Source organism: Meriones unguiculatus, chromosome 6 (assembly GCF_030254825.1).
Source record: "Meriones unguiculatus strain TT.TT164.6M chromosome 6, Bangor_MerUng_6.1, whole genome shotgun sequence".
NCBI classification, from domain to species: Eukaryota; Metazoa; Chordata; class Mammalia; order Rodentia; family Muridae; genus Meriones; species Meriones unguiculatus.
Window position 1 is genome coordinate 27,691,944 of NC_083354.1, and position 18,420 is coordinate 27,710,363.

The 18,420-nt window shown below is 41.7% G+C and overlaps 1 pseudogene; it reads right to left on the reverse strand.

Annotated features, from left to right (window-relative positions):
- Positions 1–10,014: 10,014 nt before the first annotated feature.
- Positions 10,015–18,420, reverse strand: part of LOC110544396 (baculoviral IAP repeat-containing protein 1a-like) — a 52,939-nt pseudogene continuing 44,533 nt past the window's right edge.

Sequence of the window (18,420 nt, forward strand, 5' to 3'; positions counted from 1 at the left end):
CCTCTACCTTCTACATGCTGGCCTCACAGGCATGCACAACCTTCCCCAGATTGCAAAATTCTATGGCCAAACCCAGCTATTTGTGCCAGGCAAGTAATCAACACCTGAGCTTCATCTCCAGCTGGTTTTCTTAAAAGTCAATCAAAGTTTTTGTCATGAGTGAGTTGGTACTTATTAGATTTTGATGCTGTTTCAGAGCCAGGATGTGGTGCCATACCCTGCAATCCTGTAATCTAGTGCTGGGGAAATGGACGCAGAAGGATCAGGTAGATAACCAGGATAAGGCCAGTCTAGACTACAGAAGACATCATCTCAAAGCATGTCCAACCATGCAACAGGCTGATGAAAAGGAAGCTTTACTATTCATTATAAAATAAAAAAGTTAAATATTTACAGTGATATCAACACGTCAAAATATATTGAAGGAAATAAAATGACGCTCACCTATAATTCAGGAATAAATGGGAAGGATGGGTGGCAATATTTTCCTAGTGTTGTCTGAGTTACTTGAAACCCATTCTAGGATTCAGGGCCTTATACACTGCCCCAAACAGTGAGAGTATTAAGATCTCTCCTATCGAGGCACATTCATGGCTTGTGCCTGAGAAGTTTTACTCATCTAACACTAAGAATGAGAAACCACAGAGTCAGCCAGAATGCTTGTGAAAGCACACTCAGGGATACCTGGTAGATGGTGCATCCCATAGAACTCAAGAGACTGCATGGCAGGCAGGGTGAGAAGCAGCTCCTGTTCTGCGGTGCTGAGCTCCAGCCTGCACAGGGAGCACTTGGTGACAGAGGTCTTATTCAGCTCCAGAGCTGGGCGGATGCTTTCAAGAAAGCCACTGCTGTCGGACAAGCAGAGCTCAATATTCTGTGAAGCTGAGAAAACTTCCATTAGGACCCAGTGCAGTGCTTGGTCTGCTGGCCCATGTCAGCCACTGCAACTTCCAACCTAGGGATCTTGTGTGGCTTGGGTGACAGTTTCCAGTACCCTTCACTGATGTCTGGTGGGGCCCTGGGTCGGATATTTACATATTTACTGATGATCTCCTCATTTTCAGTAAATGTTTTCTTCCAATCTTTTATATGTTCAAATGCACATGTGTAGTCCTTATCTATAGCTGGTGGCTGTAAGTTTTCAAAATATGTCTTGAATGAATAATCTATATGAGAAGACATTTTATTTCCTTTTATGGAAACCTGTAAACTCTTCAACAGTGACAGGCGTTCTGGGTGGTCCCAAAAGTACAGGAAATTCAATATTCTCAAAGCCAGTGTTCTCCCTCGAGGGAATAGCAAAATCAATGGAGAACATGCAGAAACTGTGTTGCTTTCATAAGCAATGTTTAAAGCAATATCTAATAAATGTTCTGAAAGGAATGAACAGAAAGCTTCTGTAGATTCCTGGCACTGCGCCCTAACAAACTCGACCCACTTGAAAATTTCCGGGTAGAGTTTCTTGTAATTCTCATAGTCAGACATGTTCTCCAGCGACTCTTTCTCATCCACCAACTGAAGCAAATGAGACACAACTTCTGGCCCTGCCCTTGATGAAGGGTGGCTAGAGACATACTATAGAAAGTTGTTGTAGGTGGTCAGAGCCTTCAAGGGCGAGTTAATTTGTCTCAAAAAATGAATTCCCAGGTCTTGGTCTTCCTGTCTGTCCGAACCCAGAGTTCAGTCAGCCTCATGGCAGCAAGAAATTCTTGGAAGAGAGGACTTAAAAACTGGTAGACTGGTCTCAGCCTCTGGGCGGTGAATTTGCTCATCAAGCAGGTGGTCAGGTCTTCATCTTCATCCACACCAGCCTCTTGTGAGGTCATCATTTTTGAACTCAGAGCATGAAGAAAAATGCCCCCTCAAGGCCAGCTGCCCACCTGAGCACACAGTGGCCGTAAGGGCCTCAGCTGCAGCTTTGTACATTAAGGACAAGGTACTTCATATAGGACTTGAAAACTGCCACATCATGAAAGGGCTGATCAGAAGGATTTTGAAACCAGTAAGAACAGACTGCTGCCATGAAGAGAGGAGTTTTGTGAATTCCCTGTAAATCCACATTCTGTCCAAAGTAAACCATAAACTCTTGCAGAAGTATTATACTCTATGAGAAGACCTTCCATAATACAGAGAATGAATTATAGAAAGGAAACTCTTTGATCTCTAGAATTGTATCCAGGTATGGATGGATGGACCTGGCCCTGTTTGTATGGACAGCGATCAATAAGCAGGTTAGTGACAAGTAGTTTTTGGTAATCAGTGTCTCTAGGGCTTGGGGGAGGGAGTCCACCCCATTATAGTCATCCAACAGGAACAGCCCCTGGTGTTTTAACTGCTGGATGCTGCTGCTCAGGCATGCTTCACTAACACAGCCTCCTACATCTAGAAGTTGGGCACAGATAATACTGGCCAGACCCTGGTCTGGTCTGGTGGAACTAAGGGAGAGGTAGAAGACTAGCTGGAACCTGTTCAACAGGTGAAAGCACCCTGATGCCCAAAGAAAAGCTATTTTCTTCAGGAAGGTTGTCTTCCCACTGCCAACTTTCCCATCCACACACATGACCAAGCTGAGACTGGCGAAGATCTCAGGGAATGTCAGGGCCCCTTGCACTGGCCTGCTGGTGTGCTTTGAAATGATGGACACATCACAGCCAAGCAAGTGGTCAGTGCCTTGGCTAGAGCACAACTCTGGCAAATTCATGTGGCAGAAAATGGCTTTGTTGTAGGCACCTCGCAGCTGCTCACTCAGACTCTTTGCCTCCTGAAACCACTGGGCTTCCCTCAGAGCCAAGCCTGTGGAGAGAAGGGAGGCAGAGGAAGGTGTATCTTCATATCTCTCTGAATGCTTTGCTTGTCTGCTAAGAGTAGATTAGGACTCTCCTTCACTTCCCATGAACCGCCTCCATACCCTCTCATCTTTTCATAAAATCAGAATGTGGGGTACTATGTCTAAGGCCTCTCATTTGACAGAGACTTGGATATCCTGGTACCCTAACTTCCCTTTAGGATCCCAGGAGACCAGCCTGCTGCATGATACCTTTAACACTGGCTGCTTTGGATCTGGAATGAGGACTGCTGTCAGTAGTCCTACATTCACTCTCACGATGGCACTGGAACACTGACTCTCTCACCCACAACTGGTTTCACCTCAGTGCTCTCCTCTAGGAGCTCCTCAGACAATTAGAAATATGCTTTCCTGTCTCCACAAGGAGAGCAACAGAACAAGAAAATTTGAACACAGGGAACTTCCCAGAGACTCATACTCCAACCAAGGACTATTCATAGAGATAACCCAGAACCCCTGCACAGATGTAGCCCAGGGCAGTTCAGAGTCCAATTGGGTTACATAGTAATGTGAAGAGGGACTGCCTCTGTCATAATCTGAGTGGCCTGCTCTTTGATCACCTCCCCCTGGAGGGGAGCACCCTTACTAGGCCATAGTAGAGGACAATGCAGTCACTTTTGATGTGAACTGATAGACTAAGATCAGAAAAGAGTGGAGAACCTCCCCTATCAGTGGACTTGGGGAATGGCATGCAAGCAGAGGGAGGAGGGAGGGTGGGATTGGGTGGGGAGGAGGGAGGGACTTATGGGGGGGATGCAGAATGAATAAAGTGTAATTGATGAAAAATTGAAAAAAAAGCAATATGCTTCCTTGTCCAGTGTACAAATACACAGAATCCCATGTGCTTTCATGTTCCTACCAGCCTCCCTGGGATGAACTGGGTCCTTGTGATTGCTTTCACTTGTGATTTCCTTTGAAAGGGAAATCCTTTATTAAATTAAAATTTGCATGACCGTGAGACATAATGTTATCATTGAGAACCCAATGTCTTCTAGACTTCACTCTGTTTGTAGCATGTATTCTACCAACAGGACAACATTTCCAGTCCTTGCAACGTTATTTTGAAATTCGCAAATATTTACACATATCACATCAACCCAGAGTTGATTATCTTTTCAGTTTTCACCCCTTTTTCTTCATTTTTTTTTTCTGGTTTGTTTGCTGTCTAGTTTTTGTTTTGTTTTGTTTTGCTTTGCTTTTAGAGATGGGGTTTTATAGTATAATCCAGGCTGATCTTGTACTCACAGCCATCTTCTTGCCTCAGCATCCTGAATGCTATATTGTAGACATGAGCCATGATTCCCAGATTTGCTTTTGATTTGTGGGAAGGCAATCATAGCACAACTACCAAACAACTGTGGCATGCAGCAGTTGGTATGCCCATTGGATTGACAGTTGTGTCTTCTGTTGCAAAAATAGAATTCCTGATTTACTACTGGGCATTTGGTTTTGTTTACAAAGCACATTCATAGGCCAGAAATATATCTCACTTCAGAGTGCTTGTGTAGCACAAAAGGGGTCTTGGTTTCAATACAAGAAACAACATCAAAAGTCAAATCAGCTCGACTTGGGTGCACAGTTGGAACCATAGCATTTTTAAGGCTGAGAAAGAAATCACAAGTTCCAGGTCAGATTTGGCTACACAGAAAATTCAAGATCAGCCTAAGCTGAAAATCTGAAAATCTGTCTCAAGCAAAAGTCCAACCAAGGAAAATGACACATGACTTTAATGTTCAAAAGTTCTAGCAGAAAGTCAAGCCTACTGCCCTGCAGGAAAAGGGCAGATGGAATGTGTTTAATCTGCATTTTAATCAAGTTGAAGTCTAAAAGAGTCTCAAGGGTCTGCTTCTTCTGGGAGAAGGGCTCACTGTTCACTGTGATGCCCCATCTATAGCTATCGTGTGACAGTTGCTTCTTAGATTCTCGTGGACTTTATCTAATTATGGTACATTTAAAGTTGACAATTATGGCTCAACGCCACAATGATGTGTTGCTGAGTCAGAGAAGGGACGGGGCTCATTACCATGGCTTCCAGAAGTGCATGGTGGCTCTAAAGGGCTGGAATCACTTCTGCAGAAGACTTCAGGTTTTGAAGAAATATGCAACTATGCAGAGAAGATAAAAGTCATGAAATGATTCCATGCAGTTAAATGTCTACATTAGCTTTATGGAGAACATGAAGATTCAGGACCAGGAATGAGGCAGAAAGTAAACATTCTCAGTGACTCTGTCAGTCTTGCATCCTGTATAACCTTCAGTCTCTGGGTTCCAAAAACCGCATGTGATTTGTAAAGTAATGGTGAGAATATTCGGGGAATGTGTTGGAGTGAGAACAGAGTTAGTGTGTTAGGCCCAGCAAGAGCCTAAATATAAGAAGGGATGAATAGAACTCAGGAAACTAATCATCCATCCATGCAAAATCACAAGAGGTTCATTCTTACCATTGGGCAATGGGGTCAACCCTGCTGGTCAGCAAGGAGTGGCACTGGGAGACAAAGACCTTAGGTTTTTAAAAGACAAACGGCGGGAATCTCCTGGGGTTGCTATCTTGGCGATTTGGGATTGGATGAGGTGTTTAACTTTTAAAATAATTGGTTAGTTCTGGTCACCCTTATGTCCGGTCAGCCCTGTTGTAAATATCTCCTCTTCAAGTCAGTTTGGAATTTCCTGCCATATGAGATAAAGCTACAGTTAAAGTGGGAAAGTGATTAACTCATCTTAGTTTCCAAACAAAGGTCATCTCACAGGTGCAGCTGGTGATTTATTCTCCATTTAGTAGGGATCTCTGCTTGTTCTCTTCCTTATCTCTGTCCTCACAGATGGCTGATGTCAGGAACCTTTACATTCCTCGGCTCTCTGGAGAAGCACTAAGAGGCTTTAATTAACATGGGCCTAGAACTTGAAAATATAATTTATAGGGAATTGAAAGAAACATAGGTTACAAACTTGGTCTGATTCTTTCAAGTGTCTGTCTGTGAAATCAGCTAAAATAATCTTAAAGAATAGAAAATAGTGACACAGCACTGTGGGTGCAGAGGCGAGAGGATAACTAGGGCTTGTTGGATGCTACCTTTTCTCCAGGTTCAGAGAGAGACCCTGCTTCAAGGGAACAGGAGGGTGACATAAAGGAGAGGAGACTCCCTGTCTCCCTTTGGCCCTATGTAGAACACACAATGCACACACAAACACACATTAACTAAGTAAACAAGGTAAAAATAAATAAAAATTCACAGATTATAAAATGAGAAAACTCTATATAGTCATGAAAAAAGAACAACAAAGGACAGTAAAAAATATTCAACAAAGTGTACAATTAAGAATTTGGTTAACAATAATTTTTAATTCTTGTCAAACTGTCAGAAACAAATCCACAAGATCTGAGTGTGCCAACTACATGAAATTCACATTAAGAATAAAAACATAGATATCACACAGTTAAATAAAATTCAATGCTTGCTGCACAAACATGGAGACTGGGCTCAGATCTCCAGCACCTGTGTAACAGCAAGGGAATAGGGACAGTGTAATCTTAGTGCCAGAGAAGGAGAGACAGGAAGACCATAGGGGCTCACTAGCCAGCCAGTAAGTCTCATTGGCAAGCTCCAGGTTTAGTGAGAGACTTGTCTCAAAAAATAAGTTGGACAAAACTACAGACCTATTTCTGAATACACAGAACATGTTGCTTTCAGAACAAAGAGAAATTAAGCTGGAACTGACTCAGAATTTCCTCCCTGCTATCTCCCTGTCACAGTACTGGAAGAGGCTTTGCAGTCTGCTGGGGGAGGAGGGCCTCCTGTATTCTACAACATCACCATCATGCCAGACAAGATGTGGCCAACAGTGAAGAGTGGCCTGAATCTTTGGGGATAACCAACTGCTATTGAATTGGACTTGAGGCTGCTTCACAGATGCTCTAATCATGGTCAAGCTGGGTGTGGTGGTGCAGGCCTGTAAATCTCGGCACTTGGGTGTCAAAGACAGGTGGATCTCTGGGTCAAAGGCCAGACTGATCTACATAGCAAGGTCAGAACAGAAAGGGCAATTCAGTGAGACAAAATGAAAGAAAACAAACCCTAAACTAAAGAAACTAAACTAAACTAAAGAACCTAAAGTAAAGAAATTAAACCTAAAGAAAACAAAAACCCAAACTAACCCTGGTCAAAAGCCCATGGCCCAGAAAGTCTATAAAGGTCTTAGCAGGGCAGGGTCTACTAATGCTATCTGGATTAATGGACATCCTGTCAAAATTCCTTCTGAATATTTATGTTCATATGCAAAGAATTATGCTGCTTTGAACCTTGGCTAGGTAAGCTTCTCGCTGTAGTACATGTTGTGGTGAACTGCAATGTTAGCAGCAGAGGTTTCAGACAGTGAAGTGGGAGTTTGGGGAAATGAAAGCCTGCAGAAAGATACTTTGGGGCAGGTGCTGAGACCCATAAACAAACTTTGGGCAAAGTGCAAGGAATCTTGGGAAAGAAGAGGGAGATAGTAAGACCTGGAGAGAACAGGATCTCCACAAGGATAGCAACAGAACCAAAATATCTGGGCTAAGGGGTCTTTTCTGAGACTGATACTCCAACCAAGGACCATTCATGGAGATAACCTAGAACCCCTGCACAGATGTAGGCCATGGCAGCTAATAAGGGGACAGTCTCTGACATGAACTCAGTAGCTGGCTCTTTGACCACCTCCCAAGGAAGGGGGAGAAGCCTTGCCAGGCCACAGAGGAGGACAATGCACCCAGTTCTGAGGAGACCAGAAAAGCTAGGGTCAAATGGAAGGGGAGGAGGATCTCCCTTATCCTTGGACGTGGAGAGGGGCATAGGAGGAGATGAGGGAGAAAGGGCAGGATTGGGATGAGAGGAGGGAGGGGACTACGGCTGGGATACAAAGTGAATAAACTGTAATTAAGATAAAATATGAAATTTAATTAAAAAAGAGTACTTTGGTGAAGGAGAGTTAGCTTTGGAGATGTGATATTTCAATGCCTATTGAAGATGTATCTATAGTCTCAGGCTAGAGCTGGAGATGGAGGAGGCGGTGTAGACCTGGAACTCAAAGCCATTGAGCTGGATGAGGTGGTCCAGGAAGTGCACTTAACAGAGACAAAGTCAGGAGAACTCAGACCCCCACTTCCTCTGCCACACATGTGGTCATAGAGGAGAAACAGCAGGGGGCTGAGCTGCAGCTCTCTGAGAAGGAAACAGGAGTGATGCCTCAGGGAAGGTGGAGCAGGTGCTTCCTGAGGCCAGTGATGGGCCCCACTGGAGTTACCAGTAATGAAGTAAAATAAGGTACAAAAGGCCAATTAGTAATTACAGATTTATTGATTCCTTTAGTGAAAGCACTGCCAGTCCACCTTATTGTCAAGCATAACTACACCTTGCTACCTGGAACAGAGTGACCTGTCATTTCTGTCTACTCACTGGATTCTGATATAATATTTAAACATTTCTGACAATAAAGTATTACATGTCAAATCAGATAATAAACAAGATAATGTCTGATCCTATAGAGACAAGGTGTCTCTGAGTTTGAGAGACAAGTCTCTCAAACTTGGTCTACAGAGTGAGTCTAAAAACAGCCATGACTACACAGAGAAACCCTGTCTCAAAAGAAACAGAGAGAGCGAACAGAAAGAGAAATAGAGATAGACTGTCTTGGAACCAAACATGGGTTCTCTGTAAAAGTAACAAGTGTTCTTAACAATCTCTTAACAAGTGTTCTTAACATCTCTCAAAGTCCTGAGTCTTTATTTTACACATTAAAAAAAAAACAAAACACTCAGAGAACTGTAAGATAAAGAATAATACAGAAAGGGGTAGAATGGAAAGTAAGAATACTTTCTGACTCAACTTTACAGATATAATAAAAGATTTAATAAAATTTTAGAGCTGTTTGGAAATATATTTTTTTCCAGATTTACTGAGGTATAAATTGACCAATTAAAAGTATATATTTATGTTAAGCAAACACAAGTATCAAGGTAAGATTTTTATATACGTATGGAATACTAAATGACTGTCAAAGCCAAGTTAATATATCCATGAGTCCTTAACGTTTCTGCAAATATGATTTTAACAATCCTAGCCCTAGGAGGCAGAGGCAGACAAATCTCTGTGAGTTTCAGGTAGGCCCGGTCTACATATTCAGTTCTAGGCTATCAAAGGCTACCTCCTGAAAACCTGTCTCTAAACAACAAAATGGAAAAACAAAGGAAACCTTAAGACCATTACAGCACATGCAAACTTTTCAAAAGCCTCTGGAATGAAAGCAGTTTTCTCTAAGCCCATTTCCCCCCTCACATTGGCAATGAATGAGAGATGACAGCAAGCATGGCCACACCAAGGCTGGCGAACATACAAAAGCCCTGCAAAGACTAAGCATCTCCTGGAAAGCCAGCTGCATCCTGTGGTGAAGTTGACTCTTGCTTCATCATGTGTGGGACTGATGTAATACTAAAACCATCTGTTTCTTACCTCCATCAAATACTCCTTCCATGTTCTGGCTTTTATACACTGATGTTCTTTTCCCCAGACCATTCCTGTTGACCTTGCAATGGAGTGGTCTCTGGATGAACTTGACAAAACCTGTAATCTTTAGACAAAAGGACTATACAAGGACTGCCAAGGCACTGTTCATCATTGCTGCTAAGTTTAGTGAGGAACAGGCAGGCTTCTAGAAAAGTATCAGCAGCCTACACCTTTAATAAATATTATTTCATATGATGGTTAGTTATGCCTTTATTTTTTTAACTTTTATTAATTACACTTAAATCACTTTGTATCCCCCATAAATCCCCTCCCTCCTCCCCTCAAATCCCACCTCACCCTTTTTCACACATGCCTCTCCCCAAGTCCACTGATAGGGGAGGTCCCCCTTTCCTCCCTTCTGATCCTAGTCTATTAGGTCTCATCAGGAGTGGCTGCACTGTCATCTTCTGTGGCCTGGTAAGGCTGCTCCCCCCTCAGGGCGAGGTGATCAAAGAGCAGGCTGATCAGTTAAGACAAGATCTTGCTATGTAACACAGGCTGGTCTAAACTTCTTGATTCTCCCACTTCAGTCTCCTAAATGCTGAAAGTACAGAGGAGTACCATCTTGCTTAGCTACAGTAAAATGTTTTAGGAAATCAGATATTTAAAACTGTCAGTAGCCTTCAGCTGCATCCTTCACTTCTGAATGACAGGAGAGAATGGCAGTACCTATTTCCAGAAGATAATCAAGCCTTTGCACTGAGGGTGTCTTTCCTTCATAGCGTTCATCACTTTCATGTCCTCTTCATCCAGGAGCCAGCTGAGCATCCTGAGCCAGATGAGGCTGGGAAGTCTCATCACACACTGGCTCAGAGCCTTGACAGTGGTGGCCTGAACTTGGATGCATTCTGAGAGATTCCTGCTGATGTTCAGATCTTGTAGGTTTGGCAGGTTGTTGAGGACTTGAAAGAAATGTCTGTATCCTTCCTCTGTAATATTATGATTTACTGAAAGATTTAAGTTCTCAAGTTTCTGGAAGTCTCCACTGGTTGCTACCTTGGCTAGAAAACAAAACATTTATGAAATGAGACTCCTGAGGCTTTCAATAATGGTGACAAGTTACTGGTACTACTCCCAACCCTGACAATGAAAGAAGGAAATGGTCAACATGATGTTTTAGAGGACATTCTTTGAAAGCACCAAACAGCTGCCGGGCCGATAGGGAATGACCTTGCCAAACTGCAAAGGGGAAACAGAAACCAGGAGGAAGTGCCAATACTGGTAAAAAAGAAACAAACAAACAAACAAACAAAAACACTGATCTACCAGAAAGATCTTACAACTCTACATGTGCTTTGCACTTAGCTTGAAGATATAAAAGAAAATTAGAGCCATAAGGAAGGTAGACAGGTGGCAGAGATCAATAGATTGAATGACTAACTGATTGATTGAATGACTGATTGACTTTTGTGGTGCTTGGGCATGACCTCAGGGCTTCACACAATCTAAATGAGTACTGCTGAGTACATCTTCAGTTTCATACCTGGAGATTTAAACACACCCTCTGGAAGTAATTATGGTGTAAATAATGGAATTTATCTCACATGGAATCATGCCCTTAGCTCCTCTTTTAAGGGTTAATCATGTGGGGCAGGTCAGGGACCTGGCTAGGAGACCACCTCTAGGAAGATGGGTTCACCTTAAGATAATGTGTTTTTCTTTTTAGAATTTTTGAGCCCTAGTGCAGTATCCATGAGCCAAGTGGGATCTATCTGGCTTCTGAGATGCATCTCAGAAAGGTAAACGATTTCTCTTTCCTCTCATGTTTTTCTTTCAGATGCTGGTCAATCTGAAAGATGTTCCTCAACTCAACTAAAGTGGTGCAGGATATTTGATTACATTATGAACCCCATAATTGTGAACTATAAAACCCTGTTTCTTATCTCCTTTGGTTGAGCTGAGAATAGCAGGCCTGACCCACACCCCCCAAAAGTTACCATTGGGCATAACAAGCCCTATCACACACCTTCAGTCCAAGAATTTTTTATTGTGAACAGGTGATTATGGTGTGGTTCACCCAGCCGTAACACACACCCTTAATTCAAGAGCTTTCTGTACATCAAATTTAATAAAGTTAACCTTATATCAAGAGGCAGAGCAATAAACTAGCTCATAGTGATTAAAGAATAGGAGGGACTTTGCATTGAGGGGTATTTAAGACAGTGTGGAGACATAGAAAAGAGCTATTACCTCAAGCTCTGGCTTTAGCTTGGGCCTCAGCTCCTCAGCTCCATGGCTTTGGGGCTTTGAACTAGCAAGCCCTCAGCCTTGGGATTTTTGGCCTTTGCTTCCTGAGCTGCCACTTGAGCTAGTAAACCTTTTGGGTTTTTTCCATCCAGACCTGAGCTGAGAAGGAATGTCAGCTGGGTCCTTCCTCTGCCTCTCTGAGCTAGTAGGTTTTCATCCTGGCATCTGGCTCCTGAGTCTTTATTGGTAAAATTTTTTTGGTAAAAAATTGTTTATAACAACAGTTGTCAGGGACCACCTGTGGAAACTCACCAACTTGCCTCAACTTGCCCGTTCCCTTACCTGCAGTAAACATACTGCTTGGCAGCAGCAGAGATGTGCTCACAGAACTGTGGCTTATCACAAAATGTTTCAGTCCCCTGGCTGAGAAGAATCTGTAACTTTTCACCCACCCTACTTCCTCATCTTAAACCCTTTATAAAAGCTTATTTTGCTCAGTAAAGTTAGTCCTTAACAAGCACCTGTTTTCTTAGACTCATTCTTTTCTCTCATCCATCATTTCACAGGATCAGATCCTCTTCTATCCCCCGAATAACAAGCTCCGCTGGCCAGGGCAAACAGTAAAGCTTTGGATTTTATTACCCATGAGAATCATCAGAGTACCCAAACTACAAGGGGTTGACAATATTTACTAGGGACAGAATGTCAACCAACCTCTGTTGAAGGTAAAAGCTACCACAACACCATGGAGACTTTTGCTCCTGTTTCTTTGTTTGTGATCAGTCAGTCTCCTGTGACCCAACCTGGCCTTGAACTTGCTATTTAGACAAGGAACCCTTGAACCTCCTCAAGTGTAGACTTACAAGCATGTACCACATCTAAGCAAAAAACATGGTTTAATCAATATTTGTAAGGTATATCAGAAATTCCATCCCCAGAAATACCCAAATGTGTATATTTTATAAGAATGCTCTTAGAAGCACTTCACAGTAACCAGCTACTAGAAACAACTCAAGTACCCATTGAATAGACACACAGAGGGAACATGTGTTCAAATAATGAACAGACACACAGCTGTGAAATCAATGCACTATGGTCATATGTATTATTCTGAAATAAGGTACAAACACAATTTTTGGTGAAAAAAGACAAAGCATTGCCTATCGTATAGAATTCCCTTATATGAAAAGTCTAGCTATAAATAAAGCTACGGTGAGAGAGAGCAGTGCAGTGGTCATTTGTTTATGGAAGTGGAGGGCACTATTGGAGAATGGATACAACTTGGGTTTTTGGGCACTGGGGAAGCTCTGTGCCCTAATCTGGTTCATTGCCACACTGACTTAGATGGCAAATGTTTCAGTAACATGTGCAGGAAAATGGATGCAGCTCTATATTTCAACTTGCTACAACTTGTTTACATATTTCCAGTATCCAGTTGACTAAAAGGGGATACGGTCAGGTATCTGAAGCAACAAGGGTGGAGACATAGATTTTACCGGGGTGTGGTGCAGTAGCGGAACACTGCTCTGGTGTATGTGAAGTACTGAGTTTAATCCCCAGAACTGGGAAAATAAACCACAGCCTGAATACTTCTCTACCTCCCCTCCCTTACCCCACTACCTTGACCACCTCTAAAGAAAAAAAAAAAAAAATAGGAGAGCATTGACCAAGATAAATCTAAATTTTCAAAAGGGCATGAGAAGCAGCAGCATGATAGTACAAATGAGGAATGCTTTGGAAGCCTTTCTCAGGACTAGACATTTGCAGCAGGTAGCTCCAGGGGCACCACTGCTTACACACAGGGGAAAACTTTTCTCTGAGGGAAGCTCACCAATTTCCATCACACTGTCGTCATCCAAGGTGTGGTGAAAGGCAAGAACTCAGAGACACTGAAGCTGCAGACACTGCTGGACAATCAGTCTGGCCATTTGGTGAATCCCGTCCCCAGTGGGAAGAAGCAGTTCCTCCAGGTTCCTGAGAGAACCGAGAGCCAGTGCTGTGGGAGACACAGCAAGCCATCCTCTGTAGTTGTTCCATTTGAGCAGCTGTGACCTAGTCATTCTGCACTCTAGGAGGCCCCACCTAACAGAGGCCCTCCTCATCACTGTCCTCTCAAAGAAGAAGAGAAAAGGGGTCAGTGTTCCAAGATATTTGATCACACTGTGAACCCCGAGCTTGTATTGTTTATCAAAATATCCTGTTTCTAGTTGTGGTCGGGCTCATCCTTAGTAAATACCTTTAAGCCAAGAATTTGCCTGAACAGGATTAAATAAAGTCAACAAAAGTTCAAGAGGTGGAGCAAGCAACCAGTTGATAGGGAGTGAATGTAGAAAAAAATAGTAAGAAAAGGCAGAAGGATGGATAAAGAAACACATGGGAAGTAGAAGAGTAAGACACTGAGTTTTGAGGGGTTTTGGAGATGGTATTGGGAAAGAGAGCTTCCCTTTGTCACATAGGTTGAGGAGGAAGGTCGGCTGAATGCTTTCTCTGCCTCTCTCAAACAGCAGCCTTTTTAAATTTTTTACCCAAGCATCTTGCTCCTGCATCTTTATTCATGAAATTGAGTGATTGAAATTTGTACACATATATATAGTGCTTCATCACATGGCAAAACCACATGGACAGGGAAATTATGCCAGTGCAGACAAACTGAGAAGCTGTAAGATTTGTTAAGTCACCTGGAAGTTCTCCAAGAAAGAGATAAGATGGGAAATACCATAATACAAGGTGCTAGAACCCTGCATAATCCTGCTTTAGATAGCTTTAAAACAGAAGAAGAAAATGAAAAGATAAATGACTTAACTGAGATTGACGTAATTAAGATTATAATTACTACCAGCTAGCAATTAATATTTTATCCTTAATAGCCATAGTAGATTTTTTACCCTCTCAATGGAAAAAAATAAAATTTAGAGATATAGGGAAAATAAAAATATCAAATTGGACTGGTAGGATACAAGCCTTAGAAGAAAAATTAGAGATACTTATAAATAAAAATGAGAACAACACTCAGACAAAGAGAGAGACATTTAGATAAGAAATTACTGTGCCACTGCATGATGAAACTGAAGAGGGGCAGCTTAAGGTTATTAGAAAACCAACCTTAGATTATACAGCAACTATACAAAAGATGATAGACACCCCCAATGTTCTGAGGAAGTTAAATGGAATCTTATAGGCATATTAAATTTGAGATTTAAAGAAGTAATCATTTTATTTGGTATGCATTCACCCTATGTGAAGTAAATATTAAAGTTATTGGCAACTTAGAACAGAATTATCCTTTGTCTGGAAAGATTTGGCAACAGCAATATTGGAAGCCAGTTCTCAGTTACAATGGCAAACATGGTAGAAAGAGGAAGCTAGGACTATAGAACAATGATATAAGACTAGAAGTATTAATATTTCCCAGGATCCATTGCTAGGTAAAGGTCAATATGAAGAGTTACAAAGGTAGTTGGAATATGATAATCACACCATGACACTATGTTGCTTAGCAGCTTTAAATGTTTGGTACAAAGTTGAAGAATCAGGAAAGAGGTTGGAGTCATTTAGTAAAATCGACAAAGACCAAAATATCCCTATACTGACCCTTTTGCAAAGATTGACTTCAGCTGTGAATAAAATAGTATCAGATTCACAAGTCAGACAAATTTTGATTGAATTTTTGGCTTTTGAAATGCTAATTCAGAGATAGGTGGTGTTGGTACATGTCTCTAATCCTAGCAGTCAGGAGGCTGAGGCAGGTGGATCTGTGAGTTTGAAGCCAGCCTGATCTGCAGAATGAGTTCCAGATAGCCATGGCTACACAGAGAAATCCTTTCTCAAAAAAACCAAAACAGAAAAAAAATGCTAATTCAGAATGCAAAAGTGTGAGCAGTCCTTTTAAGCAGGATTGGCACCAATAGATGAATGGACCAGAAACATGGCTGATATTGGATCTCATGTTTATAATGCTGCTCTGATAGCAGAAGTAATTTCTAACAGTCTTAAGAACAAACAAAATGTGAGATGTTTTAATTGTGGTAAGCAAGGCCATTTTTAAAGGGATTGTAGACAAAGCATTCTTAGAAACTATGGGGGTGTTTTTCCCCTCGAAATTATTGAAACAGAAGGCCTCTCAGCTTTGTGGAGTATGCAAAAGGTGTGGCAAAGGGTGGCACCGGACTAATGAATGAAGATCAACAAGTGAGGAAGGGGAATGGGAGAGGTGAGACTGAATATTACTATGGTATCCTCCAAAGGACCAGCATGGTTGATGCATGACCTATAATTTGGTGAATCATGCACAGCCACCCAACACAGACTTGAAATAAGTCAATGAACGTAAACAAAAAAGGCCCAGGAAAAGGCCACTCCTCAGGCCTCATAAGACCCAGTCAGGAGGAGGCAAGTGTTCAGATTTCTGTGCTGAGTCTGAGATCTAGTCTCATTAAACAATGAGCATTTATGGGAAACACTCTTAAAAAAAGCAAGACAATGCCAATATAGGATAGAGAGCTTTATCTTCACAGTTCTTCTCAGATACATTGTGCATAAGGAGAGCCTGAGTTTCTCCTTGATCCCTTTTGTTTCTTTTAGGTAGAGATAACAACTCTGTGTGTGTGAATGTGTGTATGTGTACACATGTATGTACATGTGTGCTTTGTGGGGAGATTGGATAGATGAGTCATTGTGCTAAAGTATGGGCACATTCCACAACCACAGGCTGAATTTTTAAACATTGTGTCTGTACCAAACACATACAGACTCTTCTCCCTCTTCAATATTCCCAGAAGAACACAGCATAACATTTGTTTACAGGGCGATAGGTGTTGTAGGCAATGGAGATATGGGTTAAAGTACATGGAGGATGTGTGGAGTCATGAGCAAACATGGCACCATTTTATATCATAGAGGATCTTCTAGTGTTTACAGCAGCAGCAAGCTTTAGACCCAACTGCCATGGGTGTCAAGGAACAACTATACACAACTTGCTTGGTTATGGGTTCACTCTAGGAGGAGGGAGAGGAGAAGAAGATGAAAAAAAAATTAAGAAATGTTGTTTTACAAACTTACCAAACTTTCTTGATGTTTCCTTATCTGGAAAGTGTTGGTCGTTAAGATTCAGTATCTTCAGAGAAACAAAATTTGGCAAGACGGTGACTAGGACAGAAAAAATAAATTTTAGTTAGGTCAGACGCGTTTCCTATGAAAAAGAAGAGTACTGTTGAAATAAAGAGTATTTCAAATGTGATGAAAGGTGATATAATGTTCAGGTTGAATTACTATGACTAAGTGGAAGACACTGCTCTGAAAATGAAAGATTTAAATTGTAGACAAATGTGTTTCACTTTTGTGAAAGCCTCAATGAAGATCAAGTCTCCTCACAGTTCCCATGATAGCAGTTGCATTTTAATCCTCGAGTATTGAATGACTGTGCACAAGAGCATCTGTAGTCAAAGTTGTCCAGTTCATACCAAATGATGTGGTTTCAAAGCATCGTCCAGAAAACTCAATCTCTCTGAGTTTCTTGCAGTAAGCAAGCACAGCCATGAAAGATTCACAATTCAACAGGAAATTACATTTCAAATGGAAGACATGAAGATTTGGAGAATTCTGAATCAATTTAACTGCAAAAGATGAAAGAATTTCATTAATTAGAGAAGGCCACAAATTTCTATCAGAATTGGACCCTCAACATCAGTTCCAGCCACACTGATTTAACAGGCTGTGACTCAGGGGCCCAGTGCCTCTGTGACACAGTGACACAGTATCTAGAAGTCAGACTACATTCATTGTTGTTATGCTCAGTTTCTGCAACTGACTAGTGAGCAGATGACCCGGGGCAAGTTCTTGACCCCCTCTGGAAACAGAGAACTGAAAAAGAAAACTATTTCTGTTCACTATATTTCACCCCCAATGTCAGCATCCTGATGTCTCTATGTTTGCACCCTTTACTGACACAATAGGAAATCTGTGCAAAGTAACATAAAAAAAGAGAACAACTCTGAAACACAACTTTAAAAACATGTAAACCTATTTATTTTGTCTATGTGTATGTGGTGTGTGGAGATCATCCATGTGCCAAGCACATGTTGGGAGGTCAGGGGAAAACTGGGAGAACTCCATGTTTCCTTTCACCACACAGATCTATGGGACTGAAGCCAACAGGAGTGACTTAAGCACATTTAACTTCAACTTGGAAAATGTTTTGTTTGCTTGCTTTTGTTTCTTTTCAGAAGGGGTCTCATATTGTATCTCCAACTAGCATGGAAATAACTACATTTACAGAGAGAGGCTGGCTTTGATATGATAGTCTTCCTGTCTAAGACTTCCAAATGCTGGGACTATAGGCAGGAGCCTCCATACTTTAGTGACTTTTTGACATGCAAATCTGCTATGTCAGTTCCTAGCTTACATATCCTTAGTGTTCAGTGCCTTAAAAATTAAGGATCTCCACAGTAGAGGACAATGCAGCCACTTTTGATGTGAACAGATAGACTAAGATCAGAAAGGGGAGGAGAACCTTCCCTATCAGTGGACTTGGGGAGTGGCATGCATGCATAAAGGGGAGGGTAGGTGGGATCGGGAGGGGAGTAGGGAGGGGCTTATGGGCAGATACAAAATGAATAATGTGTAATTAATTTAAAAAAAGTTAACTGAAAAAAAATTAAGGATCTGATGTTGCTTTGGTCATTTTGCTAAATGGCATGTTCTAGAAAGATGGCTGCACAGTTGTCTGTCAACAGGAGGCTGGGATGAAAGAAATGGAGAAAAGGTTCTAACTGCTTCTTGGCTTTCAAGCCAACTCAAAAGCCATGTACTCCCTTTGTAAACTTTGTGTACATTGTAAACCCACAAGGCCCCAGGCCT